The following is a 16,860-nucleotide window of genomic DNA, read 5'->3' as shown; positions in this document are numbered from 1 at the left end:
GCCGTGTCTACCGCCCTATCGATCACAATGCACTAAACACAACATTCAGGAAGATTGACTGCCTTACCGTAAAAATTATTCTGCAGTTTTGCGATTGGTTTGGTACTCCCTCTACCTAGATTTCCAGAGCAATCCCTTTCGTTCTTTTTCAGACTCCTTAACGGAAAAGGTCCATCTCAGCACTTGTCACTTCAGGCTCATTAAAAATCGAAGGTGACTAGAGTCATCTTTTGTTTTTTCTCGACTCTTAAAAACTGAAAAAACAAGTTGTGTCAAAGCATCTAAAATTTATTTTAAACGGAATATTCATTACCCCTTTCCTACATTGATCTTGGGTTGAGAAATGGAATCCACCAACCAAGGAATTCCCCTTGGAGGAAATCCTAGTCCCTTCTCCTCTTGGGGAGATGTTGGTGCACCCCATATGGCCACATTGTCGCTTCCAGGACTGACAATTGGTTTGCCTGTATGGCTCTTCTCAAGCTCTATCATTCAGTTCAGAACACCACAATTCCTGAACAATCGAATCAGCAATTAGACGAATCCAGAGTTACCCACCAACCTTCTACCTCCTCTAATTCTTCCTCTCCTCCTTCCTCTTTGCTTGATGGGGCTGGTAAAGCCAAAATTCAAGTGCCTAAGGAGAAGAAGGAAAAGAAGAAGAAAGAGAAGGAGAAGAAGGAGCCAAAAGCGAATGGGGGCGAACGAGTGTCGTCTAGCGAAAATTCTCACACTGCACCGACCAGGCCTAAATCGCCATGTGTCATTTGCAAGGGAGACCACTGTCACAGAGATTGTCCTTGTATCCCTCGGATCTTAAGGGACTGGTCTCCTCGTTTGCACAACCTGGTGTCGTCAACCTTTGATGATCATGTTGAAAACACACCGTCAACTAGTGAAAATGAAGCCCCAGGACAAAAAGGAAAATATAGATTTCCTTGTAAATTGTGCGAAGGCGATCATGCCATCCACCGTTGTCCCTTCTTAGACGAAGCTAAAAGAGTTTTGAACGATCGTCCGGTTTCACCGTTACGAATTCCTCCTGGATATAAAAAACTCTTGCCGAGTCCATCACTAGTTGAAAATCCGGCTGGCCCGCTCAGGTGGTTGGCCGAAGCATCTATCATTGAAGATAAACCGTCTGAATCCATACCAGACGAAACTCAAAAGGTCAAGGCGGCAGTTGACCCGGTCTTGCCTTCAGAGGTTCCATCTTCAGATGATACAGTCACTGAAGAGAACAAGGATGACACCGTCCAAATTCTTTTCATAAGCACAGACTCCAACGAACATGGGGGCAATTTACCCGTTCCTTTACTGCAGGAAGGAAGTTCGTCAGAGTCGTACCCAGCCATCTATTCGGTCCCACCTCCAAGCAACCTAGTTGTCTCCTTCGACTGGAATCAACTAGGCAGACCCCGTTTACCAGCTAATATACCATTCTGAATTATTGTTCAAATATATAGAAAGGTTATGGATGGTACCATCATAGATGAAGGGGCTTCTGTGAGTATCCTTTCCTCAACTGCTTGGAAAGCGCTTGGTTTACCATTGGTTTTTCCTAAGATGAGAAATCTAACAGGCTTTGATAAAGGAACCAGTCGACCGTTAGGGATCCTTCCCAATGTGCCCATAACATTGAGAGGGAAAACCATTCACATGAACGTTATGGTAGTTCAAGGACCCCTGGATTACAACCTACTCCTTGGAAGAGACTATATTTATTGCATGAGAGCCATTGTCTCATCACTCTTTAGAGTGATGTGTTTTCCGCATAAAGGAAGAGTGGTCAAGCTCGTAGACCAGCTTTCATTTCCTAGATCATGCATAGCAAATAGTCATATACCATCCCTAAATGGTCTTTTCACGCAAGAAATGTCTCAATCTCCAGTCCATCCACCCGATGAGCGCGAGTAATTCGAGGGGACATGACTGAAACCTAGGGGGCATGCACCCTGGTCTGCTTCGGTAGGAAAACTTTGGGTATAGGGTAGGTTTCCACGAGAGAATATGACCTCCGTACTCCCGTCTGTGATTGGAAGAGGGAGTTGGACTGAAATAAGATCATCTTGCCAAAGTTATGTGGGTTGGCGAGCATCGCCGCTCACCTTTGTTTATTTCGGTAGACATCGCTGGAGAAGTGTTTTGTTTACGCGCTAAATAGAACAATCTTTGGGTAGCCTAAAAGAGGTATACCTTTCCTGATAAAACAAATGTTTTGTCAGCTCGAATAGAAGGTGACCTTGAAACTCTGTTTTATACCTGGGGGCATGCAAGCCTTTTGGCGTGCAAGCGAAGAGCGACTATTTATTTTTTAAATTTGTAGGACCTCTAACCCTTTAAACTCGTAGGATTGGTCATTTCCTAACTTGCATAAAGAAAGGATGTGAGGCAAAACTCTAAAAGTTTTCGTTTTATATGAGACATTCTTATCACATGACTGGATTAATCGAGCAGTTTTAGCACATAGTTCAAGCTCGCTAAAAAATAAACATAAGACATGAGCAAATGTTTCCACCCGCATTTAAGCTTGTTAAAAAATGAACTATTCCCTAGTAAATAACCATTGTGAATGTAGTACTTCAGCCATTAAAGCCATGGTCATGTTTGCACCGTCACCTCCACTTTTTCATTGGCCGATCATTCACCTCAATTTGATTGTTTACCCATTTTGAGGAACAGCTGCGAAGAGTGATTTCACTAGCCATCCTTGTGACACTGCCATGATTGGAAAGTTCCAAACCTTACCTGGAATCAACTGCTACCCGTTTTATCACTCGTTCAAAAGACGAGTCTCCTTTAATCTCTTTTCAACTGACTCGTAAAATATGAAAAGATTTCCGAGCCATTGGCCTCTCCAGCTCGTTAAAGGGACAGGAAGTGCTATCCCTCCTCTAGATTTTAATCCTTTTGGACCTAAGGGATTATTACACAAAAAGATCGAGCACTTGTTTTGTTCGGCTCGTTAAAAGTATCGAAAATTCATCCCTTCTGTATTGTTTTATACTTTTTCGGACTTAAGGGATTAGATAACGAAAAAGGAATTTTGGAGTTACCTTTACGCTCCTTTTCAGACTCTCTAAAATTGAAAAGGACCGAGTTATCTTTGTTGTTAAACTCGTTAAAAAGATTAATAGCGACAAACTTGTCTATAGATGAGAACAAGTTTCAGTATCGCTAGGTCCTTAAAACATAGCGATGGGTTTTCCCGAAGGGCAAATTATAGAACAAGCATATGTTATCCTCCTCAAGCTTGACAAAAATAAAGAGGTACTGGTCAGCAATGACTGGGGAAAAATTGCGAAGAAAACTTAAAGAAACTTTGTTGGTAGCAAGTCGCTCTTGAACATGACACTTCCACTCCGTGCCTGAGTCGGGTTGGGTTGTTTCATTCACCCGTCACATCACCATGGTCACGCCATACCATCCACATTTGGGGTTAATGCTACCAATCCATCACATCAGTGTTGCCGATATGTTCAAGAGAATTCATTCAATGAATTCACCTATGTCTCACCCACTACCATACATTATACTCCATTCTTTCATGACCGCCACCCTGAACCTTATATCACCATATCGTTTTCACCTCCATTAAAATAATTTTCTCTGTTCTGTGTCATTGATGTGGGATTCATTAAGGCCCTCCTGTGACGGATCACTTCTTGTCGACATCAGCTCATTATCCAAGAAGTTGATCTAGGAACACCCGATTCAGTACTTTGAAGCTTGCATGCCTCAATGGCAAGTTTCTCACTTCCGGTGACAGGTTTACATCAATGGCCTTCGACCGAAAGATTTTGTATGGTGTTCGACGCCAAGTCCTTTATTCACACCACGTGAATTGTACTGTAGTACCTTGAGGGTCATTATCATTATTGGTGATTCCTCTCGCACTTGTTAACAGTTTATATCATTGACTAGTAATCAAGCGATGTCTTTCCATGTTCGACTTCAGAACATTTCTCACATGGATTGACTTGTACTCCGAGTGAAGATCGGACGAGATTGAAGACCCCGGATCTAGTTTCATCCATCCGGGCTGCGATATATATTCAGGGAAATAAAGACATTAAATGTACATCATTGCTGCAGAGATAATCATCCACTCAAAAGGATGATGGCTCTATCATAATCATCAGTCTACACTCAGATGATTGTCTGTCCTATGTACATTAAAATGAATTTATAAAGTTGAGCATGGGAATGCCTACCTCAGCTAGATCATGAAAGTGGTATGAAGATAATCTATTGTATTGTATCTTATTGCAAGTCTCCTCCCAGCATTGAAAGAACTGCGGATCCTCATAATAAAGCATTTCACCCGACACCAAAAGATTAACGGCCTCATACTTTAGGGGGCAACTGTTATAGACATTGTTGGGCCCTACAACCCCAAGCATGAAATGTCCATAAACCAATGGCTCCTAAGTCCCTTAAAGTGTTGTTCTAACCCCTAAAGGAACAAGGTCAACAGATTACAGCTTCTCCCAGAAGTTCTCCATGAGAAACTGCTCAGAATTGGTCAAAACAGGACCATTGCAGCTGCTCCACTGGCTAAGTGCATTGTATCTCACCTAAATACACTATGAGGGTGCGTTGCATTTCAAAAGTCCCTTCTGTGGGGTACGATGGGCGAGAAATGACAAATGGTAGTGTCATTCCGCGAGGTGGAGAAGCAATGGAAGCTTCCAGAATCTTCTCCTGTGACATTTGCCTCACTGAATTCGACCAAGGATGAGTAAGAGGCCATCAGTCTCCAAGTGGAAGCAAGAACTATCAGAGAGAAGACATTAATCAAATCACAAGCTGACTCATCCCCCCTACAGATATCTATATATGGATCCCTCATCCTAGAGATCCAGAGGCTGGAATTTTGCATATTGTAAGGAATTTCTGTTGGTTTCTAGAGACAAACTTCAGATTGTTGGGTGATCTAAGCTTTGTTTGAGGTGAAGAGGGGCTTCTTTACTGGGAGGTTGATGCTGGGTTGGAACAACTAGTTGTAACTCCTCCTGGCTCTTTTCTTGTTTATCAATAAAATATATTTGAGTTTTCCTCCATGCTTTTTGTATCATTGATGCTTGTTACATTTGTATGGTCAATTTACATCTAATCCTAGATTGTTTATGATTATAGATCCATGTCTTTGTATAGTGCTATGCTTCTGTGATCTTACAGGTACTTTGTGAAGCTGGGCGTGCAAGGGAGGAGGTAGCTGAGGACTATCAAAGAAGAGAGGGATCGAATTGAAGGATTAGCGCAAGACAGAGGTTGGTTTTTCTGTTCCTCTCTATCTATAATTCATAAAGGAAAAACAAAAGTATTTTTTCTCTGTTTGTTTCTAAGGAAGCTGTCACACCTTAGTGGGATAGAGCAGTTCTAAATAGACACTTTTCCTTGTAATAGCTAAGATGAACGTCTTGCGTAGCAGAATATAATGATGAAGCCACTGGACAATATGGACAGCTCCCAATGCCAATTTCTCAATAGGAGATTAGCGTAGTTCAGGACCTACTAAGCCTCGACTCAAGTAGTAAATCACATGCTCTATGAGAGCATCATCCTCATGAACCAGAACCATACCTATGGTTGATTCTGCCGCTACAAGATATAAAAGGAAATCTCTGCCATAATTCGGTGGACTCAACAATGGGGCAGAGATTAATTCCTGCTTCAAGGCATCAAAATATCGTTGCGCAAAGTCATCCCATAAAAATGGAACTCCTTTCTTCAGCAAATTCATAAATCCTTTAGTTATCTCAACGTAGTTTCCTATAAATCTTCTCAAGAAATTTGCCTCTCCTTGGAGACTTTGAAGTTGTTAGATGGAAGATGGGGGAGGCAACTGAATTATTGCCTCAACCTTGAAGGGATCAACTTGAATCCCTTCATTTGATATGATGAATCCTAACAACAGACCAGATGTGATTGCAAAAACACACTTATTCAGATTCAATCGTGTTAGGTTCCTATACCAATAGGTGTCATATATCATGATTGAGTTGGTTTAGTTTTGAAATATGTACATACCTTTGGTTGTTGCAAATGCTTTCCATATTTGTAAAAAATCAAAAAATTAAAAAATGTAAAGAGGGTATGCCCTAAAAGAAAAATCAAAGGGCAAAAAGAATGAAAGAAGGTCAAAAAAATGAAAGAAAATGAACCCCAAGAAAAATAAAAACACCATGAAAGTGTGCAAGTCAAAATTCCACTACTATTTCACTTTTTAATAAAGATTATGTGCAGCTTGTCACATATGCCACAATCCATGGTAACCAAACAATTTAATCTTGGTTATTCCATGCTTTCAATTTCCATGTTCATAGATAGAGAATAAAATCTGACCAAATTGTTTAATCTTGGCAGATAAGTAGATAGGCAGAGTGAATAAAAGGAGCTCAACAGTTTAATCTGAGCCCTTGGATGTAATAAGGATAGACTTAGATAGATTTCCATTTTAAAAGAAAAGAAAAGTTTGATAAGAGTTTGCTAGTTTAAGTGCACCTTAATAAACGATGTAAAAATGGTAGGATGAGTAGATAGGGTAAGTAGATGAATGGTTGCAGAACTATGTATGATGAATGGTTAAGTTAAATGCTCAAACTTTTTGCTTTCATCATTTAACAAAGTATGGATGACAATGAAGACATTTACATCATGAACAAAGTCAATTTAATTAACTTCCTCACTCATTTTTTCCTCAAAAACTTACTAATTTACCATAAGTACTAAAGGCACCAACAACTTGAAAGTTAATGGGGCTCAGAGCACTTCTCTGACTTCTAGAGGGACCAGACCCTCTGCCTAATAACTTGCAAGGCCTAAGTGCTCAAAACCCTCCATCAAAATTCACTCCCCTTCATAATTCATTCATTCCCCTCAAATCCTTTTCCTAAAGTAAAATCATTATTTTACTTAGGAAAATAAGGGTTCTTTATAAAAACCCTCCCAATACATTTTAGCCTAAGTTATTATGTTGTGTAATGAAAATTCGAAAACAATTACTTAGCATGTTTCATTTTTCCATAGTCATATTAGCAATTAACTTTTATTATGTATTTAACTCCCATAACAAGTTACCCTTCCCTGTATTATTAATAAAACCCCATATTAAATAGATATCCCACCCCATGGTTTGCGAGATAAACCAAAATAAATTTAATTAAAATGGGATTAATTAATCGATCCGTGATTAATTAAGAGCCAAACTCCCACTGTATTAAAATGGATTAATTAATCACTTGGATTAATTAATAACCTCCCCATCCAATCACATCACCCATGATATAATTAAAGACCTTTTAATTACAATCGAGCTACTTCGTTAACCTTCCACTACTTCCTGCTGCCGACTACCGTTCAACTAGCCTTCCCAAATCTGACGGCTATCGCACATATCGCATAGACCTTTGGGCCGAATGTTAACCATGCGATACGAGTGGTTTTGAATTTTCGTCAGTGCTACGTGTCACTTGATCTATAGCATCGCGCGACCCTCCGCCAAAACCACCAACCTCCAAAAATCTGTGTGATGAAAACCGTTACTGCTCCCGCATACTACCTCTGCTAAATGACAATGTGTCCGATAAAACAATTGTCGCCAACTGTCATTTTCATCCACCCAGAAAAATCATTGAATTTAAGCATAAAAACAAAAATGTTCATTGTTTTCCCTTTTTCCTAAGAAAATGACTTCTGCCTTCTATGCACGCACAAAGTACGTCCAGTCCAGCAACTAACTTTCAACTATCAACCGCCATTAGTTGCTGAACTCCAAGCTACTCCAGTCTACTATGCACATCCGCAAAGCCATCACCATATCCAATTGTCCCTTTGACCATCCGAAAACAGGTATTTACCACATTCCAGTCTCAAAATCCCTATTTCAAAACTAAAACCTCGATCTAATTGCTCTTAATTTAAGTAAATTGGTGCAATTGAACTGTTCCTTGACTCTAAGACTATCCCAAGTACCTGTTTCATCTGAAAACCTTGAAAACCCCGTCTTCCTTCCTTGAATACACAAGAACCAGGGATGGAAACCCCAGTTGCCCTAAACATCACTCCAGTTAATGCTCCTCACAGAGATTTGTACCATCTCCCATTCCTCGATAGAGATTATCAGATTAAAGACCTTACTTTTGATTACTCTCCCCTGAAGCTACACTGCAAGTATCAGGACAATTATCTAAATAATGCAAATAAAATTGGTCTTTGGGAATCAAACCTCCGTAAATACCAATTTCCCACTATCCATATCATCCCAGATATTGTCCACCAATGCCATGCAAATTACAACCCCAATCTGAGAGCTGTAATGTCCCTGACCAGCAAATCCTTTTCACCATTATCGTAGAATCTATCAATAACATGTTACAATTGCAGCCTGGTCAGGACCTTACTCCCCTATCCATTGCTGATTTAATTCAGAAATCCTCGAAACTATCGAGCTCAGAGATAACTAGAGTATGTCAAACTTTCATGATATAAAGATACATATCAAATGATCCCCCACCTTACATGACATGTGCTTTTACTGGTCTGGGTAGGTGTTAGCCTCCTATTACAATAGGTTTCATATTTCATGATTGACTATTTTACATGCCAAATATGTCATTCTTTCCATGCTGCAAAGGTTCCATATTTCCTAGAAAACTCAGAAAATTTAAAAAATGTAAAGAGGGTATGCCCTAAAAGAATAATCAAAGGGCAAGAAAAAGAAGAATTGACCAAAGAGAAAAATAAATAAAATGAACCCCAAACAAAAGGCTAGGAAAGTGTGCTAGCTCAAATGCCACTACTATATTCCATTTTTTAAGAACTATTCCATTTTTGAAGAGTTTCACAGTTAAGAGAAGGCCAAACAGCTTAATCTTGGCTTCCCTAGGTTAAATTTCTTATTGTAGAGATAGAGAATAAATATCTGTCCAAACTGTTTAATCTTGGCAGATCATTAGATAGGTAGAGAATCAAGGGTGCTCAACTGTTTAAACTGAGCCCCTGGTAGAAATAAGGGTAGAGTTAGATAGGAGGACAGCCAAAAGAAAAGTTTAAAAGCTGGGTTTGCTAGTTCAAGTGCACCCAAACCAAAAAGAAGACAAAATGCTAGGTAAGTAGGTTGGGTAGGCAGTTTTGAGGTTGCAGAATCAATAAGTGTGATCAATTTTGTATTTCAAAGTGTTATTTTATTTCAGATCACAAGCGAAAGGCAATTTTCCCCTGGAGCAGCTCAAGCGAGGCATGTCTAACTTCCCCTTCTTCCTTTTCCCTAAATCATTCACTAACTTCCCCTAAAGAGGTCAAGATCTGCTTGACATTTCTCAGTTTCATCATCTTTCATATCATTTGCCTAAGTAAAGCTATACTTTGCTTAAGTATGCTTATATTGCTTCTAAATTCCTATTTCCCCTTTATAGCCTAAGATTTCTACCCTTAGCGCTTTCTGATCAAAATTCATATTAACTTCTAACATTATTATGTAAATCCCTATCTATTTCCCCTTCCCCTACTAAAATATGTTATAAATCCCTTTTATATACATATCCCCTCCCCTGGTTGAAATATAACCATAAGTATCCCTTGGGAATTACTAAGTTTACTTGAAACTTAGTAAGAACCCTCATCTTTCCTCTCAAACCCTCTTCTAAATGCATTAGGACTCATTCCTATGCATAAAATCCCCTCCAAAGTGTAAAATCCCTCTTTTAGGCTTTGATTCCACCTTTCTAAGGCATAAAAGCCCCTTATAATGCTTTCGGACCCCTTCCGAGCATTAAAAACCCTCCTCTCTATACTTCGGACCTCTTTCGAAGCCTCAAGAATCCCTCCCGAAGCATGAAAATATGCCTCCGATCTTCAATATGCCCCTTTCGATGCATTACAGGCCTTCTTTTTTGTTATCGGAACCCTCCGATATACATAAGTCTTCCCCCGATCACTCAAAGCCTTTCTTTGGTTATATTGGCCCTTTTCCATTTATTAAACTTCCATCTGAATGCTTTCCCCTCCCCTCCAACACAATATTGTGACTTAATGTCAACCGTTTGATCGCCCCGCCCATCCAACGGCTCAGATCTTATCGGCGATCGCCCCATTTCAGCGATCGCATATGTATAAACCCCATGTCCCCACCGATAGCAAAATGCTGACTTAATCACAGCCATCCATTCGGGCCCTCAGATCAACGGCCCATATTAAGTCGTAGCCCCATATATAGCTCCGATATTACGGAGCCGAAATACCATAAAGTGCGGCATATAAAAATTTCGGGTCCTAAAGGAGCCCCTGTACAGCAAAGAGGGAGAGCTCTGATATTCCGGAGCCGAAGTATTTTAGAGTGGAGCTTAATATGCGTCGGGTCTGCAAGGGTCAGTACTGTACGCTCCATATTACGGATCCGAAAATGAATAAAGAGCAGTGTTAAAGGGATTTCGAGTCCGCAGACCCATTTCATTACAAATTCGTCGATCAGGGACCACCGATGGGCCAGACCCGATATCAATTAAGAAAGAGCCTACAATGCGTTTCGGGTGCGCGGGCTTCATCGCTCATCGGAGGCATTGTGGTTTGGAGTTCCGTCGATTGCTCATCGCTGATTGCGCGCCAAACGTTGGATCTGCTTTCGCGCGATCCAATAGCCCAGATTAATTCTCCGCTACAGTAATCACTCCCACTTGTTTTTTCATTGAAATTCCTTTGTAAAGTGGTTTTTTACTTTATAAAGGAAAAGAGGCATTTCTTCATGTTTTTCAAATCTGCGCCCGCGCATGCTCTAGTTCAAAGGGAAGCATGGCTTTCCTTGGACATTTTCGATCACTCCAGCCCAGTTCAGCTCCAAAAGACAGGGTTTTCCCTTAGTAGGCATTCAGCACCAATTCCTCCTTTTTCGGCATTTCTTCTGAATTTTTGCACTATTTTGGATCGGCCAGCACCGATATACCTCTAAATGCCACAAAGGGCACAACAACAGTCAAATCTTGCCATAAGTGGCCATAAAGGGGCGATTTTGAAGCGGCAAAGTGTATCAATGAAAGAAAAGGTCCTGATTTAATGTTAAATAGTATCAGTGTTGCGGCAAAGTGTATCAGTTAATATTTTTCAGTGGAAATCTCTATTTCCAAGGCAAATGAACATTGAAAGGCCCCAGCAAGTCAAAGAAATAGTAAAGGCCCATTTAAAGCTCACCAAGATAGATTTATGGGCATTTAAACCATATGAGAGTAGCGCAGCAGAACCCAAGGCATAGTTATTACAGAGATGGATAGATTTATGGGCATTTAAACCATATGAGAGTAGCGCAGCAGAACCCAAGGCATAGTTATTACAGAGATGGCCAGCGCATGGCTCAAAGGACCATATTAACTCATTTTTGATGCTGCTGTCCCCGGCGTAGCATTAGATAGATATTTTGACATTTATTTTAGGATAAGTTAGGTTAATCACAATTATTTCACCAGATCTTCCCTCAGATCTGTTTTGTAGATATTTTTCCTATATATACCACCCTCAGCTATGTATTAAGGGTTGGTTGGTTGATAATCCTCTTTCTAGACTTGCGCTATATACTTCGAGAGATTTAATGAACAAAGATGGCTGGAACGTTGGCTTATGGACTGTCTCTTTGTGGATTTGATGGCTAAAGATCTGATTGCAGAATTCTAATGCTTTCTTCATGGAACAATAAGTCTTTCTCCCTTGTTTTCTATTTCTATGTATGCTATATCATCTATATGCCATGATCTAAACTGCAGGAAGAAAGAATAGTCCAGATGTTGCTTAGTTGTACTCTATTCTCAATTCCTGTTATTTCTCCACGTTTTCCTCTGAATTAGTCCTAAATATGAATACTTATTTGCTCATATTTACACTAGTTCTTTCATATATGACTGTTATTTAGGAATCCTTGATTGCTCCTATATAATGTTCACTCGCCTTCCCTCTATTATCATAATGAAAGTTGCTTAGCTATCTTTCATTCCCTGACATCCATTTCATCCTTATTCCAGCTTTGATATTGTTCCTTGTTTAAACTATAATGCTCTGTAGTTCCTCTTGCGACCAAGAAAATGCACCAGCAGCCTTAATCCTTGACTCCATGCCCAATGGTCTAAACTTCTCCCACTATGCAGGCCAACTCTGTCTCAATCATCATCCATCCCACCAAATTTCAAACAAAACCCAAGTACATCATAACTAGCCTAAAATCACCCTTTAACAAAGCTATATTATAAAGAGAGAGCCCTCTCTGACTACAGGTAGGCTAGGACCTGCAGTCCAAATATTGGTTTGTGGTTACCTCGCCCGTATTCGTTAAGGAGCCAAGGGAAAACCTGAGTGATAACATACTGGTGACTCCACTGGGGAAATCTTCAGAAAATTCCAAAAAATAAGTTAGAAGCTGGCTCTCAAGAAGAATTCGCGTTATATAAGGTCAAATCCAGACCCAAATCCCCCAGCTTCTTTTGAAAATCCCAATATAATCCCAAGGAACCTCAGGAAGCTAGAGCGAAGAGAAGATTTTGCTGATTCTAGTCCTAAAACAGTTCAGCCAAGCTTTGTTCCAACCCCTGTCAAAGTTTTATTTCGTTCAAACCTTACTTCCCCTAGTTCATCACCCACCTCTCAAAGCACCTTTTCCACTCCTTCATTCACTGCACATACTACTCCCATTACCATTGTTATTACTACTATTCCAGTCATTCCATTTATCCCTACCGTTCCACTTATCCCTGTGAATATGGCGAATAGATATGCACCCTTACAGTTACCTGCAAATCCAGGGGCTATGCCACAGGATTATCAAACCAAAATTACATATTTTGATGGTACTGATTCTTACACAGCTGATGAGCCCCAAAAATGGATAATTATTTGTGCTCATTCAACCTCCTAATTCTACTTAATCCACCATTCTCATTAGTTTATTGTATGTTTTTGATTATATTTATGCTAATAGAGTGAATTGGGTTAGTCATTATGCCAACAAGTCTAATGGGTGCTTTGTGTAGCCTTTTTGGTCAACTTGGAGACAAAATTGAAGGTATTAATGAGCACTTGGCAGCCAAATTCGTGGGAGAACAAGGGAGAGGATTTGTAGGAAGGTGTCCCCTTCATTTATGGGCCCTTACCTCGAATTCTCCACCATCAGCTCGGAGTTCAAGGGCCACCAAATCAATTAGCACAAGGGCAGCCAAGCAAGTCAAGTAGGATTGTTGTTAACTACAAGTTTTGGGCAGCGGAGTCCCTAAAGTTTAGGAGGATTGTTGGGTCCTCAATTTGTATAAATAAGAAGGCTTAGGGCCTCATTCTCATTAGCTAGTAGTTGGCCAATGGTTAGTCATTTTGTAGGCAGAAGTTAGCTAGTTGTGTTTCAATTTTTAGGCAATAGATTAGCTTTGCTTTCAACTCATTTTCAAGTTCTCCTTGTGGACAGTTTTGATGTAACTCTTATTTTCTTGCTCAATAAAGATGAATCCAGCTTTGCACCAGCTCTAAATCTCTCTTAGGAGGCTATAGCTCTTGGGGTTGGGCCTATCTCAAGCACCCAATACCTCCTTTGTTTACTTTCATGTGTCTTTGCTGCATTCTTAGAATAAAATCTCTTATTTAGATTTAAATGTTGTGTTGTTATTTAAGTTGCTCTTGATGATTAAAAAGGTTCTTCATGTTTAGATTTACTTGATTGGTTAATCACAGGGAATATATTCAGAAAAAGGCTACCAAGTACTTTGGATCTCACCTCCCCCTCAGTGGAATCATGAGCTGGGACCAATGTGACTTTGCTGCCAACAAAAACACTGTCTTTTTGCTTCACCATGCAATTAGTAGTGTTGGATTTTTAGTTGTCGAACTTGATATCAGTTTTGATTGCATGCTTCATTTTATGATTGCTTAGTAGCATAGTTATTTCACGTATTTCATTTCGAATAAACTTCTGTTCATTTCCTTTTGCTGTTAGGTCAGATTAGAGCGAAGTAACTAGGTCATAGGTTTTATAAGTGTTTGTTTGTTCAGTTTGAAAAACCGCTTGTAGAGTACCTGTTATCCTTCCTTACCTACCCATACTCCATCCAACCTACCTACTTCACCCTTCACTCAGAACCCTTACCTTACATTTGCCTCATTCGCTTACTTTGCCATGATTCTCATCTTCTTGTGCAACATCATTTCATCCCTCCTTGAACAAATCTCACCATCTACGCCACTCCTCAACTCCATCCTCCAAGTCTTGAACTCCCCTACACCCCTATTTCACCTCCATACTCATTCCTCCACCTTTTTCCCTCCATCCATGCTTCAAAACCCCATTTCTGAACATCCTGTAGAAAAATTACAGAAAATCTTGTAGAAATCCTAGAACATCATGTAGAACCCCTGCACACTTCCTGTAGAAGCTCATAAACGTGGTTTCTTGGCTGCAAAACTTTGTGAAACTCTCTGGAAGGGTGTTAGGGACTCCTTAGACCCTCTCTGAACCTTCCCAACCTCTTCCAAGCATTTCTCCTGCTTGATCCACCTCTGCACAGTAAAAAGCCAGTTAAAAGCATATGCATGATAATTCTAATAACTTATTCAAAAATACAAAAAGATGTTTTCTTCAGGTAGAGGTAGTCTAGACACATGTATCTTACCTCCATAGAAGTAATGGCATCTCTTTCAGTAGTTTTCATTCTCATCTTTGCATCAGTAGGACTAGCTGGTAGAATTAGGGTTTGTTAGGGTTTGTGTTTCTTTTTGGCTTTCAGTTTCTTTCTGCAAGTAGATTAGCTTCCTTTGAGTTAGCTTTCATCCATCAGTTAAAAAGCTTCTTCTAAGAGCTCATAGAAGTTGGCTTAAGCCACTAGCGGACTTGTGCCAGCTGACCAAGTGACAGCTGCGGCAAGAGCCAGTACTTGTGCATACAGCACCGTCGCTTCCAAGTTTGTTACGAACTACCGGGTTGATAAAATTAAAGAAGGGAGTTCCAGGAGTTGTAGCATTATTACTACAATACTGGAGCCCACCATCTTTTTGGCACCGTTGTCAGGGAAGCGTCAGAGTATTGGTGATTGCTGCTTTTCTTCTATTTTCCACTACAACCTTCTACTAAGTAGTTTATTTCATTTCATTTCCGCAAAAGTAGAGTAGATATTTCCTGCTTTCATAGATTAGCATTTCAATTCCGCAACTTCAATTCTGCAAGCATAGGCTAGCATTTCATTCCTGCAATTTTATTTGAGCAAAATAGATTAGTCCTTTCCTTCTTTCATTTCAATTTCGCGTTTTCATTTCAGCAAGATAGTTGCAGTTCAATCTATTTTAGTTTTGCAGGTACAAGTAGAAAAAAGCAAAAATCAACCAAAAAGATTTCATTTCATGCCTTGTAGGAGTAGAGATAAGTTAGAAAAATGATTGCACAACACCCCCCACTACTTCACACAACCAACCTTCTCTCTTCTTCGATGGCTGTGATTAAGAAGAAGCCCTAGGTGGACATCAAGGCATCTTTAAAGAACCTCTAGGGGAGAAGAAGAAGAAAACACTCCTCTGGAACGAATGGCTACAAGCAGAAATGTTGGGAGTAGTATCTTATCCAAAAATGAATTTGCAAATCAGATCGAAGATTTCAAGAGTGATATGAGGCAGTTTCTTGCCATGCAACTGGATACCTTGCGGATCCAAAAGAAGCAAGAGGAAGCCAAGAGGGCTTTGGTCATCTTTTGTCTTAGGTGCACTAGAAAGCACCCTAGGAACGAATGTCCAATGCACTCCCTAGAAGTGTGTTTCATTTGTGAAGGATACCATCCTACGAATCAGTGCCCTTCCTTGCCCGGAATCAAAGTTGCCTATCAAAGGGCTAAATGAGCCACTGAACCACTCTATTATATGAACCAAAGGAGGCCACATGGACCTAGATCTTACCAGCAGGAACTGCAAGGGACATCTGAGACCTATTATGACCCCTATCAAGCCACTTTCATGCCTTCTTGGGGTCCCCCCTGCTCATCCTTCCTGGTTCACACCTCCTCTTTGTTCCTTCACAGATCCATATTATGCCCTACCAGTTGCTCATTCGTTTCACTCTTATGCTCAGCCACAGCCTTAGTGGAATGCACCTCATCAGGGGTGGAGGCCCCAATACAACACTCCTCCCGCTTCTTTTCCTCCACCACCTGCTCGTCCACAACCATCGCCTCCTGCTCCACCAAGGCAACCCAAAATGCCTAACCAACCACAACCCCATCTGCATCCATCTCAAATACACACCTGCACTCAACTACCCGTACCACCATTCCCAAACCTGGCCATTGGAGCAGCTCAACACAATTGCAAAGCTGAGGCACAACATGTCCAAACAACTCCTCTTGAGCTCAATGATCTTCACCATAGCTCAGGAAGAGCATTGCAAAAAAGAGATCATCTTGAAAGCATTGAAGGATCACATCTAGCAAAAGAAGATTCAAGAGAGGGGATCAAAGAACCATGGGTTGCATTTGATGAAGAGAAGACATCAGAAGCAGAGATCAAGAAAGATCCCTCATGGTTACCATCAAATCTTCCATGTATTCAAGATAAAGATCAGAAAAAAGAGGAAGATGAGAAATTCATGGTAGAAGGTGACATGAAACATGATCCAGATCCAAAAGGACCAAGGATATCAAAGCTATATTGAAATATGGTTTCAGACGGTCACCAAGTTGCAACAATACTCTCTTCCTCAGTTATTTTTGATCCCTTCAAAGTCAAATCATTTGATCCCTGAAATCCGGATAGCTGTCAAACCATGCATTTCAAGCCTTCACATCATCTTATCTCTAATCTCGATGTGCACATGGCTCCATTGGAAGCATTCTTATACTTGAAAATGATTTTGTTTTT

This window comes from Pinus tabuliformis, chromosome 3_1, assembly GCF_031772625.1.
Source record: "Pinus tabuliformis cultivar Carrire ecotype Pingquan chromosome 3_1, CPIR1, whole genome shotgun sequence".
NCBI lineage: Eukaryota > Viridiplantae > Streptophyta > Pinopsida > Pinales > Pinaceae > Pinus > Pinus tabuliformis.
This window is presented reverse-complemented; position numbering follows the sequence as displayed.